Source organism: Acanthaster planci, linkage group LG01, assembly GCF_054643075.1.
Source record: "Acanthaster planci isolate LZ-2023a linkage group LG01, COTS_SCS, whole genome shotgun sequence".
Classification (NCBI taxonomy): domain Eukaryota; kingdom Metazoa; phylum Echinodermata; class Asteroidea; order Valvatida; family Acanthasteridae; genus Acanthaster; species Acanthaster planci.
In genome coordinates this window covers 5,435,210-5,451,077 of record NC_141777.1, presented here as the reverse complement: position 1 = coordinate 5,451,077, position 15,868 = coordinate 5,435,210, and the positions used below count along the sequence as shown (strand labels likewise).

Here is a 15,868-nt window from a genome sequence, read left to right as displayed (position 1 = left end):
CAATTCTGTGTAATGCAAAACCTCAGCAGGCTACACAGACAGTTACAGTTTTGGGCTGTTTTTATTCTGCAAACAGAAGTAAATGCTAACATCTTACACAAGACAGCATGGTCTTCAGTTGTATGTTTAATTAATTACATAGAAAAATACTTTCTCCACTAATTTACTGTACAAAGTTTAACAACGTTTGACAGAAATTCAAGGGTGATACATGAACCGTAGGTTGTGCGGCCACTTTCATGAAGAAAAAAATTGTTCAGTTTAATAGTGGAATGGGCCCATTCAAAACTCATTTGAAATGAATGGCCTTCACATCAGCATTCAAACATCAGAAAGTCCTTCATGGGGGGTCTTTCCACAAACAAGTTTATTTGAATGGAAACAGTCATTTCTTTCATTCAAATTCATCAAAAGCCTTGGGAAAAGGTTCAGAAAGAACTTACTTTTCACACTTTCAATATGCATCTATTCCAATTGGTTTCCTTAGCAAGTGCTGCCTGATGTGTACATATCTGCTCTTCCAAAAGTGGCTTTTCAAGGAAAGCAAAACAGACTGCTGAATACAAATGCACAGCAGAACAAAAGTAAACTTTGTTTTCATGCAGAAATGTTAACCCTGCTTTTGTTTCTACAAACCACCTTTACTTTTCATACTTAATACTGCAATACCTGTACACAATCACAAAAAATAGTCTGCTCTGATTTCATATCTCAGTTTAGGACAGTCTTACACCGATAATGTCAAAGTAATGATACAAAAAAATTTATTCCAACTATAGCAACGATTGTTGTAGAAAGTGCAGTATATCACACAAAGCACTTGCAATAAAAGCTGCAACACAGTCAAATAAGCTATGTCAAATCTAAATTCAACATTTAAATGTTGACTGACTTGCCGTGCAGACAAACCCTTTTATTTCAATGAGTCTCCATTATTTGATTGCACCAACTAATAAAAGTCAGTAGGAAATTGAATTAATGACTGGTTGCAATGGAGTCTTGAATGCCTGCAAATGGAATTTAACGACCAAAAAGCATACTTGTTTGCATGAAAAGAAATTTACAGTAATAAGTGAAACAGAACCCCAATATAAAAAAGAAGAAAATTGGAATGCAAGTTGCATTCTTGCAGAAATTGGCCGGGAAAACCTACACTACAGAACAATTCCATGCATCCAAAACTAATGGATGTTTTACAAAAGAAGTGAAATAACTTTGAACTAATAACAATGATACATGTATACATACACATTTTGTCATCAGTGAAGTTTGAAAACTTGTCCTCACTGAACATGCGTGAAACAATGTCTGAATTATACATAAAGTGGAAACTTCAAATTTATCTTGAGATACAGTATATGCATCCATATTAAAATTAAGTCCATTCAAATCCTTCAGGCTGCCTCTTCCCAGCTAATTAAACAAAACAAAGAAACATTTGGTTTCCCAGTACAGGGTATACTGATGACAATTCTGCGAACACATATTGCATTATCCAGTTTGTTTTCTATAGATGGGTTTACGAGTTTTCTTGACACCTTGACATGTAAGTCCACCAGTCGTATTAACTATCCTATTTCACAGCACAAACATGAACACACAGCCTCCCATTTAGTATGGGTTTTCCCATACACAAGCACAATTCTGTACCAGTACACTGGTACTACATAGATGCAGCTGTACACGTATGCATGTGCTAATCCAGCAGTATAAAACTGACTGTAGGAGTGGTGGTCATCTGCGAATAATAAATAATTGGCTTTGCATTTTATGATAAATTATTCAAAATCTACCAACATCTCTTGCTGTTTTGAAATATTTTCAGGCATTCAGGACTAGTATGGCTGACCTATTTATTTAACATATGGCCTAGCGTCCCCATTTTCTATTGCTATAAAGAAAAAACCAATTAAATCCTGATGAGTTGGATTAAGAATAATCCAGAAATCGTCCTCACAAAACTGACTTGGAGTTGGGGTTAAAATTTAAAACTGAATCTTTTGCTGAAGCAGATATCAAACTACTGATCTTTTAAATATTTTGCACATCCTATTGCAAACAGCAAAGTGTTTGCTAAAGGAATATATTCAGAAGGGGGAATCAAACAATTTGAGTTTGGCAAAGCACCTGGTCAAAATTCATCAAATATTTTACTTCCAAACTTGTATACACAATATTTACATCGTAACCCATGTTGTAATCAACATCTTTAGCCCCAAACAAGTAAACTGCCAGATTATACAAAGATTCCATTGCTTTCATTTGATTTGACACTACACCTGTGCAAGCTGTCCTTGAAACAAATGGAAATGAAAAGTAACTTACTGGTATGCATTTTTCCAGTGAATATGAGCAGCCTGAACAACGTATGCCTTGAACTCTGACCAAGTCAGGGCAGAATTTCAAAGTACACATACCATTTGCATATTACTTTTCTGAGAAGAATATATATGCACCTTTAAAATTAAAGGGTATCTGCTCATCGTCATGTACGATTGTCAACTACATACATACGAATATGAGCAGCCTGAACAACGTACAATATGTGCTCAAGCTTTTGTTTCTGTTTCACTTTTTCTGCAGTGATGTGGAAATACATGTAAAGTTCTGTCAGTTCATTTCTGTAGTTATGTGGTGTGAGGTCAATGAACTTGAGCAGAAATAACACAGCATTGAATACATGTACTTTCAAGTAATGTGTAACTTGACATCTATTGAACCCGGTAGAGATGTCAAAACCGGGGAGAAACAATAAAGTTACACCATACTGTAATGGCACTTCATGTACAGATGTCCATGTTTATGCAGAAAAACTGCGCTTAATCCATTGGGTGCATTTACATACACCATTAGACCTTGTAGTGGTATTATAAAATCCAAGTCCAAGTATGAAATCAACTGAGGCCTGGAGAAAGCCTTTGTTTGGAATTTGTTGATCTGTCCTGTGCTATCAATCAGTCCTGTGTAGCCAATTGGTTCATCCTGTTGGGAGTCTCAGACTTTACCTCTCGACCTTTTCAAAATCTTCCAAAATACAATCCTTTATGACTTTTCCCACAAAACAAACTTCTATGACTGTGAATTAGATTGAAAAAGTCCATGATTGGCTGATGGAGATATTGATAAATTGTGCCACAAAAAATATGATAAGCCCTACAAGCCTGAATCCATCAAAATCCAATCAAAGATTTTGTATGATTCAGACAACACAAGCTACCCACCTTTGCTTTTCATGGGAGCTGATATCATAACTTCACTCAAGCCCACTGATCCATCAAACTCACACCACTGTTTTGTAGCATTTTGATGGCTTCAGGAATATTCCTAGCAAATTGCAAAGGGACAGGATAATCAGGTTTTTCCTGATTGAAGAACAATTTACCCCTAAACAAACATGTATGGCTTCACATTTACATTGTGAACAAAGAAAACCAAAACCCAAATAATCCTACATGTACAAAAATTTGAAATTCCTCTAAAATAGATCTACATGAAGGAGCAAATCCTTTTTGCAACTCTTTTTCTGTAAGTATCCATCGAATGCCAACCCCTGCCATAAAATACAATGCCTCACATATGCTTTTGCATTTTTCGAAAATATTTACAGTATATTTACAGTTTGAAGATATGGCTCTTGAACTGGCACTCATTATGGTAATAACATCAGGTTTCCATCAACCTAATACTTTTTAATGTCCCAATTTCAGTTTGATTTTACATACATGTATATGATTCACCGACAGGGGTTAGGATCAAATGTTCCAGTTGGTTTAACTTTGCTGATCATGTACTACTGGCTACGTACATGTACTTTAACATTTCAGCATTCTCTGTTGCAACTTTTTCAAAAACCACTTCATTTTTGTACATGAACCAGTGGACATGAATTGTGAGAAAGAGAATTTAATGTGTTTAATTTTTTTAAGCAACTGGGGACGATTTCTTGGAGCTAGTAGTAAGAATGGACATTTTAGTCAGCAGAGATGATCAAACTCAGGTTACCAACTGAGGTCATTAAAATGCCATGGGATATGCCTGCAGCTGATTTCCTGAAACATGTCTTAAGTTTGAACCATGCGTAAGCCTTGCGCCACAAATCTTTGCCATAGCTATGCAAAATACTTATGTTCGATTTCACAAAAGTTGCATAGCTGTGCCATGTTCAATAATATTTCATTTCTTGGACGAGAACAAAAGACAGCTGTTCCTTTCCAATATAACAATAGTCATCAAACAGTCATTTAATCGCCTCCACCTGACATTTTGAAAAGGTTTTTGTCTTTTCTGCATTGGAACTGGACAGAAAATCTTACTGTTCTCTCACAGCCAAACAAGTTTTTCATTAACTTCTACAACAAAGTTGTACATTTCTCATATAAGCCTCATTAAGTTCAGCAATGATGAGGCTTAACCAAAAAAGATAAGCTAGTCAAATGGTTCATTTTTGCTTCGTTTGGGCAACTTACACCACCTAAAATGACAGCGTCAGTTATGCCATAATTTGTTGCGTAAGTCTTAGATCTAGTGCGTAAATTTCATGAAATTGCTCTTAATTTGCACAATCCCCTCCTTCCTCCCTTCCCTCCCCCCCCCAAAAATATGAGGGTTGCACCATCAAAGCGGTACGTTGGGAAGTCAAAGCACAAGTGTTTTGGGGCCTGAGCACATACTTTATATGAAATAGCTCCCTGAAAGGATGCTATGTTTTACTACTATAGAGTATACAACAGGGCACAATGAGCCTGTTTGATATTCCAACAGTGCATGCTCCAAATGAAGAGTGCCGTACATGTAGGTCAACATTCAAGAACATTGATATCCATGCAGGAAGGGGGGTCCTATCAGCATGGCCGTTCATCAAGCCATATGATGCGCCTGGCACGACATCACGTTTTCTTTGACCTTGCCTTTTTGAAATACCAAACTGGCTGATTTGTACGCATCTGTTCTTCTGTGGAACTGTTCATCGCCGGCTAAAATTTTGGAAAAATGTCAAGTTTTTTTACAGACTTGTCACTGCAATGCCTACAGGTAGCTGCAGACAGAACAACAAATTTCACATCCTCACAAGGAAAAAATCAGACGTGCCGCATTGTTGAGTTCAGACTAATGTTTGACATTTTGGGAAAAAAATCTGAATAATTCTGAGAGCGCTTTTTGTTCAGCTCTGTTTAAAACAGTACAGTATACAGGCAGATGTTGGTAATTCTTTTACCAACTGGAATAAAATGATGACTTTCTATTCGACATGTCACAGAATGAGATGTAGAGGTAAGGAGATGAGGTAAATCTGTACGGTATTCTGCTGGCTCTGTGACGCTTTAACCTTAGCTGTGCACAGATATTAAAGTAAATCATTTTGAAATCTAGTTATTCCCATCAACACCGCGTTCCTCAAAGCCGTCACTTTCGATGATGAGCGCTCTCTCCAGGATAATGCGTCCCTCTTTGTACCGCTGGTTGTCCTCTGTTGCAAACTCATACATCCAGCCCAGCTTGGTGTCACAGTTTTTGCAGAAAACGTCGCGAACCATGTGCCGTCCTGTGATCATCATGCGGTCCTGCACGTCGCTGTACGACAGGTTGACCACCTTGTTGAAGAGGTACGCCCGGCCAGTGGAACCAGTGAAACGCGTTGAGATGAGCTCCCTCCGGTTGGTGAGATTGCTGTCGCAGTTGGCACAAGAGAAGAGGCGTGTGCCTCCCATGTGATCCAAGAAGATCCGTCCCATCTTAGCTAGTCATCAGAAATTCTTCTGATTGCAAACAAATGATGCACATAATATAAGTCATTCTGGGACATACAGCATAAAGGTTGCACGCTACAAGGCTGACCCAGGTATGGAAAGAATTTTTTAACATTTAAACATGCAAAGTGTTTTTACCTAATGCAGTCACATATATAAGAAAGGATGTTCATACCTCCTTTTCCCAACTCAAGTATCAAATAATCACCTTTCTTTCTCAAAAAGTTGATTTCCAAGTAAGTTCTTGACCAATATTTATAGGTTACTTTTTACTAGTTTTACACACGTAGCTCCGTGCTCAGACGAGTATACATGTCGTTATAGCATGGAGGAAGAACACAAATGGTTTTAACACGTAGATGCTCAGAAAGATGCTCACCATACAACTTAACCATGTTAACAGACGGACTCATCTTGTTCACCTCTCAAATATTGCAAATCATGTCTTATTCGCAAATCATAAACGACAGAAACATACATTAATAAAATCTAACTCTCTTATACCTGAAGAAACTAAGTCCAGTCAATGACAATTGGAAGTTCCTTGAAAAATGACCGTAAAATTGTCAGAAATTCACCGCCGAAATCGTAAATCCGCGAAAACTCCCTATCTGTACGTCTGGAACCACTCATCTGTTTGCATAGGCACTACAACATTAGCTGGCACCAGACTAAATGGACCAAAACAATCCATGACGTCACATATTTAAAGCTCCGGACCGCACTTATAGACTTGTTTCAAGACTGAATGTGCAAGAACTGCAGCGTGCTCACCGCCCGCACACGGTATTCATACCAGTACGGTCCTACATGTATATAGATAGTAGCAAAATATGACTGCTACATGTGCAGTACGTCTCGTTGGAATTTACACGGCACACCCTTACCTCTAACCTGACAGCAACAGATGGCAAAGTACCGCATGCAGCGTTTGGAACGATCTTTGGACGTGTCTGACTTGCTTGGCTATGGCTTAAAATCACGCATGAGTTTATTGGGAATGTCTGCAGTCGGTACTCAATAGACTCGTGAGTATAACTTCAAGGCGTAGCCATGCAAACAACCGGACACGCCCGTACGGAGGAATAAGATTCCATTTATTTATTTCATTTTTATTTACTGTTTTATTTAATCAGGGTATTCTTGTCAGTAAGTCTTACTGCTATTACTGAGGGCCCTGAACATTAAAAACAAATTATTACATACAGAAAAATATATAAAACAGAGAAACTAAAATTAAAAATCTACAAAAGTTAGTCAAAAGTTAATCAAAAATAAGAAAAGATAACAAATAAACAAAAACTACTCTGTAAAACAGGAAAACATGAAGAAATGGAAAAAAGCCCAAAATGGTAAGTCTAGACACACAGTTACAAAGTTGCACAAATTTAAAAGGGTACATAATGAGATAGGTCAATATTAAGGCTAAAACTTGAATAAAACTAATTGAGAAGGCAGCACAAACAATAACGAAAAATACATACTAACATGGAGAAATTAAACAATTAAACTAAAAACCCAAGCGTACTAGAGTAAGCAAGGCACAATTAAGAAAATGGACTTGGAAAAAGTAATAATATACAAAAAAAACAAAGTTCTGTACCTCAACATTAAAAGTAAAACGGTAAAAATACTTAGCCAAAAGTTTATAAAAACGAGGTTAGCATAACAGCAAAGTAGAATATAAACAAAGAGCAATACAAACAATGGAGGTTGTTAGGAAATAGTTGACAATACTACAGAATTAGAGAAATTAAAATCCCATAGTATACATGTACTAAACTCAAGATGCAAATCAAAATAAGAATGAACATACAAAAACATTGTTTCCGTTCGCGTGCATTTCTCTCGATTCTAAAGTTTGTAACTCAGACGGTCCACAAGACGTCAATTAACTTACGCAGGCGTTCCCAGAAGAGACGCTGCGCGACGTCATTCTGCCTAAAAGAATAAACAAAATGGCGTCCAAAACTTTTTCGCAGAATTTGCCTTTTTAGGTGGCAATGTTGCCTCTTGAAGCCAAACTGAAACTCAAGTTTGATGTAATTTGTTAATCAGCTATTATATTGACGATTGGGGCTGCATATGCTAGTTATGAGGAGAAAATGGACAAAATGAGTGGTACTAGAGCATCGTTGTACGCGTGTCATTCCAGCGTATAGGCCTACTCCGCTACTCAACGCAGACGGTCGGCAATGCCGATCCATCAGGGGCTGGTTTGCGTGAGGCCTGTGTCTAGGTTATTGGCGATACATCCCGTTTGACATGTTTCCATATATCTGCGTTGCAATTTGCGTCTTGGTTGGGTTGCTCTTGCCTTTACGGGCACATGAAATTGTTGCATATGAATTACTCTCGCAATACTTTACCCTCTTGAAATAACCACGCGACGATTGAGCGTCTTGTCTCGCCATTCGTGTGCTCAAAAGGATAGTAGCGTTAAACACGAGTAACAGTACGCTCGAACTCAGCCAAGTAGATACAATATGAGCCGATCGAGCAGTCGACTATTAAAACTTGAACAACACACAATGACAAAGGTCAGCCAATTCACTGAAGCTTGAACTAAAACTCCACCGCTCTCAGGCTGAAACTTTAAAGAATACCTTTAATGAATTATGAGGGATATTAATCTTGTTGGCTTTAATCAAATGTGAGTGGGCCTTTACAATAAGCAAGCAACAAAGGGCGAGGGAAAAGCCGCAAGAACTTTTCAGGTCACCAGAATCTCATATTTTCAGACTCACAGTGATATGGTATTTATTAGAAACATGAAGTACTCAAAATACCGTAATAGGCCTACCTGTGCTTTAGGAGGCAGAAAGAAGCAAATTAAAAATGTATCAGATTCACTTTCTGGGATACAAATGTTATCATTTTCAAACCTGCCCAGACCCCGAACATCTGAAATAGAGGGGTGGGGCACCTGTATGGCGAAACTGACTGCATAACATCACTATGAAATTAAAACCTGCATTTATTCTATTGGAGTATTTTTATGCCACCATTGGAACATGGAAGAGATTCGTTCAAATTAGAACAAACAAATATTCGATGTCCTGTTCAGTCGTTAATATTTACATTCCATGAAAAGCGTGTGCGGTTTCATTTGAATATTAATTTTTGTATTGGACCCTGGATTATCACGTGTTCGCTGACTGTACACTGTGCTGGTTTCCTTTTCTGTGTAACTCCTTACCAGCATTATACCAACGTTATATTTTGCATAGTCAAGTAATGAATGCCAGTTATATGCCTGCCTGTAAGTACACGTACATATGGATAAATCATGACCGTCAGTTATTCTCGTGTGTATTCATTCCATGCGACGACACAACCTTCAGTGTCGGGTGTTACATCTTGTTTAATTTATATAGTTTAGAACAGCAGCTCCCAACTGAATATCAACTATACAATAATCATGAGCAACAAAGCCTAACAGTCCAATAAGTACAGTTGCGGAAATAATCGGCTGAGAGAGGTCGGTGAGTGAGTAACTGAAAGTATCTAAACCTTAGGAAAGATCATTTCAACATGACCGATCAAATTGTTGTATTTCGATATTGCTGTACGCGGTTTGTGTGAGTTTGCATGAGAGGGTTGACCATTCCGACACATTGTTATCAGTAAGTTCAAATGTTTGGAAATCAATTCGTTGATTGTTCACTTATAGTGGGGAAGTTGCGATTAGTTAAGCTATTCTGTTGATTATTAATTTCTGTTGGTTTTGGTGAGTTAAAAGTCAAATAATTTATCAGTAGTTAACGCTGACACGACCTACTGTACCTTTCGAAACGATATTGCAGGAATGTTTGAAGAACTGGTCGTAGGCTTATCACTTCGCCAAGGTCCAGAATGTGTGATTGCAAGTGCTGTCAAAGCTGGGGAAACTGCTGTCGGTATACATGCAGACTGCTAGTGGGAATTCTTTGTGTACCTTTCCTCCTGGTCATCAGTCTACTTGCCCTGATTGTAGCGATCATTCTTTGCCCATGTAAGTCACGATCACGAGGTCTGAAAACGGTGACTCTACAGAAGGTATTTGTTGCACTATAAACATTAATGTGACGTCATCACAGGACAAAAACTGACTGATGTAAAAATATTTGTGCCCAAAGGTAGATCTCCTTTCACCGACCAGGGCTTCGACAGGGCTCACATGTCTTGCCTTTTGGGGGAAGAAAAAAAAGCATATATCCAATTGTAAATGGAGTAAGTTTTTAAACTCATGGCTGGGGCTATAATGATCGTGGAATAACGATACCTGCTATTTTTTTTAAAAGATGACTGACTGCGATTCTTTCTGGCGTTGCAGTAAAATGCTGTAGTCCTTGTTGCGCACCCTGTCTGGAAGCACTACAGAAAGGTTTGGTCTTCTTGCTGAAAGCGCCGTTCCTGTTCGTTATGTGGTGTGTTGGCAAGGTAACGACTGAAGATGACGAAGAGAAACAAGAGCTTCCCAAAAACGCTGCTGAGTACGGCACCAGTAAGGCCGAGGAACCAGCAGCGGACGGGAAGGAAACGGACACTAGCACTACCTGATTTGAAAACGGAAATAGGCAACGGAATAACGAACAAGTACTGGTACTTTTGCCATAGACCATGCATGAATCTTTGACTCGTATTGTTTGCATGCAACTGGGATTACGTAAGAACGTGGCAAGAAAGGCCAACAAGTCCTGAAAACCCACCCCTCAGCAACATCTTAATATGATTATTATACGCGTAAATCCATTTTTTCGTTTTTTGAAAACTGTTGAACACGTCAGGTGAGATACAAAGGGCCCCAATTTTCGTGATGCCTATTAGATAGAGTGTGGAAGACTGTATGGCGTATGACGTTTTGCACAGTGTGTTATGGAGCCATGCAAAACAGCTGGCCTCATCTCGTCTGTCTACTTCTCTGTGACCACCGAAAATAGGGCCATTACAAAAAGAAGACAGCTTAGGCGTCTAGTGGCGAAACTGGGGGCATGGGAGGCGCGACGCCCCCTACTATTCGAGTCCTCAGCTCCCCGTGTGTCCCCCATTGGGAATTAGAGAAGGAAAACATGTGGTGATAGTCCGCCTTGGTCAATTGGTCAAATGCATCCCAGTTTCGCCACTATACGAGTCTTTACACCCGGCCAGAACTAAACATGCAGTTGCTTTGTTTTTGCAACCTGACAGTTCCATGCAACCGTACTAAACACGTGGAACATGGCACATAGATATGTATTCATGTTTGAAGTTAAAGTCATTTTCAATTTTTGTTTCACTATTTCAAATGGTGTTTTGCTGGGTTTTTTGGGTTGTCTTAGTAATATTTCCATATTCATGAGTAAAACTGTGATGTCATCATCCGAGAAGAAAACCATAATGTTACAAGGATTTGTGCAAAGAAAATCGCATTTAAAAGAATTTTGCTGGCATAAATTTTCTCTTCGCTTTGGTGATTCACTGTTGTGTGGGTACATAGTGACAAGAAAGTCATCAATCCTTTTCTCACAAATATTTTCAGTGAGTAAATTCTGGGTTCATATATAATTTGAACAGAAAAACAGAAGCACTGGGCCATTGTCTTTCCCGGTGATTACAGCAACACCGCCTTAGGCCAGAAAAGTACTGATAATTTTAAATGTTTAAAAGAGTGTACTTTTCAGTATATTTAACCTAATACGTGTAGATGTCAATAAGTTTCATAAAATGAAAATCCATGTCTAAGAAAAAAATCATTGCAGATACACTTTAACCATGGCATAAGTTACACTGTACATATGTACATGTACCGACAAACGTTCAAGTCAGACAGAAAGTCACGTATCTCCTTCTCATGTCAAGGCTTCCGCGTTGATTTTAATGATATGAAAAAGCAAACGAAAATGCAGCTGTTAATTGAAATATGAGTTTAAATCGGTTGTATCAATATGGCATAATACTTCCGTAGGCTTCTCGGTCCGTGCAGTTTGGCACAATGTATTTTACAATTTTATTGTTGATATACTGCGTCTCATTATTTCAGGCTGAAAGACAATGGAGTATAGACTGGTAGGCCTAACGCAGCAGTGGAGTTCCGTGCAAACTGCAATGATTCCGTTGCAGAAAATGCAGCGTTGATCCTGAATTGATAATTGTACTTCATTCATGAATGCGAAAAGTGTATACAATGTCACCGAGTGGCATACGGCAAAACGAGACCGATAATTATTTACATTGACGTTCAGCATTTCTGCTTTGTAAATGAGAAGCTACATTCCGTGCCCCATTGTGTCGTTGAGGGCGTAGGTAGGTGGTGTGGTGTGGCGCAGTAAAAACTCCTCTTTGGGTCAATTCCGAGGGTGGATCACTTATCTCGTGAGTTGTGAGTGGTGTAGCTCTGGGATATCCCCGTCGGCTCATTCAGGATCCTGTAATGGCACTAAAGGCACGCCACACATCTAATTGTGGGGGTTCACAAACCCTGTGCGAAGCAGTGGCGTCACTACGGGGGGGGGCACGTGCCCCCCAACGGAGGCCGGTCCCTCCCCTATTTGAAAATGGAAATGGAAAATATATATATATACCTAGTTCAATTATTTTCAGTGCCCCCTGAAAAAAAATTGTGCACCCCAGGTGCCCCGTCAGCTGTAGCATCCTAGTTACGCCACTGGTGCGAAATTAAGTCACAGATTCCTCCCTTTCACGGCGCCCCCTACTGGTGTACTGGTTTCGTTTATGAGTGAAGAAGAACTGAATCAGCTTGCTTTTGTTTTACACAGTTCAGGCGTCCAAAGGTTGTTTATTTCAAGTCACGTTCTGTCTTAGTTACGTCACGAAGCATCGGCCCAATCACGCTCCCCGTGCTCGATACCACAGCCAACGAACCATCCAGGCTGGGACGGTATGGGTGCGGGTGCACCCCAGTAAAAACAAACAATTCTCACAAACATCAGCAGGTGTACTTCACAATTCTTTTAAAAATACTCACAATTCTCACAGGTATTCAGGCTGCATAGAAACACGATGATCAACAAGTCTTTCATTTTCCTTTCAGTTTTGCCTGGTTGACCAATGACTTTTTGAAAAAAAAAATCATACCCAAAGTACACCACCCCATATATGGGAAAATTAGCCATTTTGAAAAAGCGTTCCTTTGCGAAACGGATAAATAGTGCCTCTTCTGGATCTGATTGCATCCAAATTGCTCAGAATTGGAAGCCCTAAGTCCAGGCCACAGGTCCAGTGCTAAATTTCTTCAATTCTCCAGTTCCATAGCTCTCGGCCTCTCTGATGTTGAATATCTTGAGTGCATAACTTCTATTAATGAGCTAGGCGGATAGAGTTTAGGCCTACTTAGTGGGTGCAACTGTATATTACATATGAAGCAAACTATGGGACAGAGAAAACCCCCCCCCCCGCCTTTGTGTTGGTCATTGTTATACTGGTATCTCAGGAATTCTTTTCAGACATCTGGGGTTGTTAAGTGACAATAGGCTGAAGTGTGTATAGGGATTGGACTTGTTGGGGATACCCCTCTGTGCCATTTCATGCCTGGTATACTCCCACCCCAACAGACTCCCTTTTTGTCGCTCAGAGACTTTCTGTGCCGTCCCGTGCAACTGCAGACGAAGGGCCTACTAGGCCAGCTCATGATCACTGATCGGACTTTGGTTCACTGAGTTCACAGAGCACGCCTCATGCTATACCCAGCAAGAAATGAGACCGAGGGGTACCCCCCCAACATGTCCAATCCCTTATACACATTCCAGACTATTGTTACTTAACACATCCCCCCAAGATGTCTGAAAGGAATTCGCCAGATTCCTGCGAGACAATGACCAACACAAAGCAGGGGGGGTTCTCTCCGTCTCATACCTTGCTGCACATGTCTCATGCACATAGAGCGAACCGGCTTTGGGATCACTTATAAAGATATAGACCCTTGTGAAACAATCTGGCCCACAATATACGAGCCACACCCTAAGGAGGAGGGCGCCCTCGTCGAGACCACCGCCCCTATGCAGTAACCTCACATTACCGACTCAGCAATTACAATTACTACTCGCAATGCTCTTTTGACTGAAGTCAACGGTGACCATCTTACCTTGCCAAATAGATTATAAACTGAAAAAAATTGCCTGGATTAAAACTACAGCTACCACGAAAATGGGATGTGTTCATTTCATTTCGGGGATAAAAATTGATTTCTGGTTCATTTCTGTCACCACAAATGGGTCTCGTTGTCTCCATCTTTACTACACGCAAAGTTTTTTCTCTTTACAAAAGAAGAAGAAATGTCTCATTTTAGTCGAGCACAAAATGGAAGACTAACACGACTTCTTGCGCTCTCTCCGACAAGTTCCAAACACAATAACAGGTACCGACCCTGGCCTTATTTTAACCTTTATTAACCGCGCTGAGGATTGGGGAAATCCCCGACAGTTTCCCGCATGCCACGGGGTATTGTGAACTCGACTCTTTCTGATCAGAGAGGTTGAGAGAGTTGAATTAGCGAGTTAAGTTTAGAGCCACATGTTCTTATTCCCTCCTGACTTAAGACGTACAAAGTTTTCGTATCCATGATGTGGACTTTTCAGATGCTTAATCCTACCCCAAAACACTCGAGCAATCGCTGTCATTCCGCCATGATATAGCGCCTCTTACCGGTGCAGTGCGTAAAAACGATGAACTTGTTATTCCTCATACATTATCCACTTTGAAAAACATGTGAGGGATAGGCAATATACCCCATAAAGACACCATGAAACGAGTGAATTATGAACCTAAGGTAAACTGTCTGAATCACTTGCACGTTTCATGTCAGGGAGTTCACGTTAGTTACAAAAACAGATGGTGTCGCTGATCTCTGCAATCGGCTTTGCAGTTAAAACTCAGTCTTGCCTACATTGAACCGCAAGCCTTCACCTGGAAATATAGAATAGACAAAAACAAATATGAATTTCAAAAGAAACCAAGAAAATATATTGTTGTAACACCGCCATCATTTTCTCAACAAGTGCATAGGTTCACCTATGTTTCACTTCCATTCGACGTGTGAAATTAACGACTTAAACCGTGCGGGGCTTGACCGGACCCTCGTCCTTAGCAACTTGCCAATCGATCCTCCGTCACGGTTGAGCCTTCTTGTTTTGAAGACTTCGTTTGCACAAAGTTAAAAACGACCACACTGAAAGTCTTTGTATGTGCTCTAGAAGGTTTAAACCGAATGAAACAACACAGAATCATGAAAGGAAATGCTACATAAATTTGAAATTTAGCCTTAAAGTGGTTGCTTAGATGATAAACTATTTCCCTCTTCAATAAATCTCCTGGTCTGTTTTTCACTAAATTTCTCAATTTTAGAAGTTTTCCCAGAACAGTGAGATACGACAGGCCAGAATCTCAACCACACAGTACAGTCAGTTCTATCTATAGCTAGATTTTTTGTTCGACTTTCATGAGTTATAATTATTTGATACTTCGCTGCAGCGCGATCTACGTGTTTTACATGCACAAAAATCGCCGGTCCAGACACGTTCCGTGCACGGTACACTGCAGACTGTGACGCCTACCGCGGCGTACATGTACATGTGCATTATGTATGGAAATTCTCGCCGGAGCCGGTGTATATCATGTTTTGTGGTTCATGCATGACTTGTATAGTACATGTAAAACTGAGGATATATACAATGAATCTCAATATTTCCTGGCAAAGTAATAATGCCAGTTAAACCTCGGTTTCAATAATAAACTTCATGTTAACCTACTGTACTTTCGTGTTTGTCATTCGTTCCCGAGTCACTGAATTTGTACGTTCGCAAGGCCGTAAGATTTTGCGATGAACGGAATCAGTGCTAAGGTAGGTCGATATGCAAACGCGTCCGGTCGGGAAGAGAAAAAATCTAGTGGAAAACCGTCAGCAAATCTAAAACCTTCACACCTTTTCCCACCACGGTCCACTTTTGAAAACTTCGGGAAAACTTGGAATTTTTTGTTTCGAGCCTTCAAAAATTGCATCAGAACGTAAACAACTACTGCTAACGAAAAGAGCTTTTTACAAAAATCACTATTTTTGAACACTCTGGTACTATTTCTCAGTTTTATTGTCACAAAACACGTTAGGAAAGGCCTTATCCTACAATATTTTGGGCAGGAATTTTTAT

General features: G+C 39.7%; 1 long non-coding RNA gene and 1 pseudogene across 6 annotated transcripts; one reads left to right on the top strand and one right to left on the bottom strand.

The window, feature by feature from the left end:
* Nucleotides 1-42: 42 nt before the first annotated feature.
* LOC110981908 (protein yippee-like 5 pseudogene) lies at nt 43-9,670 on the bottom strand (annotated as a pseudogene). Of its 5 annotated transcripts, none has more exons than XR_015425935.1 (2): nt 9,534-9,670; nt 43-5,756 (listed from the first exon to the last, which is right to left on the bottom strand). The product of XR_015425935.1 is annotated as a protein yippee-like 5 pseudogene, transcript variant X4 (transcript). The 5 variants fall into 5 exon arrangements; XR_015425933.1 differs by lacking the exon at nt 9,534-9,670 and adding an exon at nt 6,252-6,421 and having other exon boundaries at nt 43-5,753; XR_015425932.1 differs by lacking the exon at nt 9,534-9,670 and adding an exon at nt 6,252-6,407.
* Nucleotides 9,018-11,162, top strand: LOC110986263 (uncharacterized). The gene is made up of 3 exons (XR_002599113.2): nt 9,018-9,232; nt 9,554-9,741; nt 10,063-11,162. It is a non-coding gene; the product is annotated as an uncharacterized LOC110986263 (long non-coding RNA).
* The last annotated feature ends 4,706 nt before the right edge of the window (nt 11,163-15,868 follow it).